The sequence below is a fragment of the Mus pahari genome, chromosome 21 (assembly GCF_900095145.1).
Source record: "Mus pahari chromosome 21, PAHARI_EIJ_v1.1, whole genome shotgun sequence".
Classification (NCBI taxonomy): Eukaryota; Metazoa; Chordata; class Mammalia; order Rodentia; family Muridae; genus Mus; species Mus pahari.
In genome coordinates, this window is record NC_034610.1 from 21,532,853 (window position 1) to 21,534,753 (window position 1,901).

Consider the following 1,901-nt stretch of genomic DNA (forward strand, 5'->3'; position numbering starts at 1 on the left):
GAAGAAGAAGAAGAAGAAGAAGAAGAAGAAGAAGAAGAAAAAGAAAGAAAGAAAGAAAGAAAGAAAGAAAGAAAGAAAGAAAGAAAGAAAGGAAAGAAGGAAGGAAGGAAGGAAGAAAAGAAATGTGGTATGCTGAAGGAGTGCCTGCCTCATTTGCATGAGGCCCTGTGTTCCAACCTCATCACCCACTTAAGAAAAAAGAAACCCAGAATGTATAAGCATTTCGAGGTCACAGGTTATAAGAATGGCTACAGAGGTCACGTTATTTATAGATACAGGGGAACAATCAGAGAGCAAAACTAAAACCATGACTCAATTCACAGCAGAAGTGCACAGATTGCTGCTGAATAAAGCCACAGACCTTTGCTGAGAAAATAAAGGCTAAATAAGTGGAGTGGTCTCCCATGTTGTTAGATTTGAAGAGGTAATGGTTTGTGACAATGTCCATTCTCCTCAAATTGGTGACGAATCCACAAAACTCCTCTTGAAGTCCTACAAACTTCTCTTCAGAATCTGCTAAGCTTGACTCTGACATTATAAGAAAATTAAAAAACATCTAGAATGACCAAAAGAGTTTAGAAAACACCAAAATTATGGGACTGTCGCTTCCTGACTTCAGATGTTACCATATGGCAACAGTAGTCCAGCAGTACCAGTGACCAGGGCAGCATCAGTGACCAGGGCGGCATCAGTGACCAGGGCGGCATCAGTGACAGGGCGGCATGGTGCTGTCAGGTGCTACCAGACAAGCAGCTGGGACAAGTCTGGCAGCTGAGAAATAAGCATTCACTGGTGGCCAGTTGACTTTGACAAGGATGTCAAGACAACTTGCTAAGGCCAGATATTCTGGTAAGGCACTTACCAAGGACTAACATTCCACAAGCCTTCTCCACCTAGTAAAACTTTCCTGCAAATCTTTTACTCTCCTCATCTATGAAACTTTTCTTTTTGCAAAGGCCCTGTACGCCCAACAGCCCTGGCCTGGTATGGCTGACACCTGTCCCCATTTCTTCCCTTTCCTTTATGCCAATTCTTTCAAAACTAACCAATCAAAAATGAACAAACAAACAAACTGAAGTGGGACCCAGCCAGTGAGGAAAAGACACAGTCATTGCTTGCATTAGAACAAAAGGTAAGTAAGTGTCCTGCCCCTTATGTAATTGCTAGTCCCATTTGGTTCATGATTTGCCCTTTTTGGAGAAAAAAAAAATAAAAAGGAATTGCCTTGCTGAATTACTCACACTTTATTGTGTTTGTCTTTGTGGAACACCAGGAATATTTGTTTCTAACACCATAAACCCGATGACCCTAGTTACTTTGCTGTGAGAAAATACTATAACCACAGACAGGAGGTTGGTGGATTGAGGAGGAAAGGAGTTATTGTGCATACATGTCCACATCACGGTCCATTATTGAGGAAAGTCGAGGCAGGAACTCAAGGCAGGAACCAAGAGACAAGACCTGAAGCAGAGGCCACAGAGGACTGCTGCTTACTGGCTTGCTCAGCCTGCTTTCTTGTAGAACCTGGGACTTAGCTGCCCATGGTTGGCACCCCACAATGGTCTGGTCCCTCACATATTAATCACCAATTAAGACAATGCCCTATAGGCATGCCTACAGCCCAATTTTACAGAAGCAGTTCCTCGCCTGAGGGTCCCTCCTCGGATGATAGAAGCTTGTGTCAAGTTAACAGTTAAACCAGCCAGCATGGATCCCAGTACTCACAATGTGGGAGAGACCTGATGCCTCGTAGCTGTCTTCTGACCCCACACATTCACGGGGACATGCGTGCACACACAGGCATATACACCAGATTCTTAAAAATGCAATTTAAGAAGAAAATGGAAGAATTGAGACTCCTCCCCCAACATACACACACACACACACACACACACACCTCA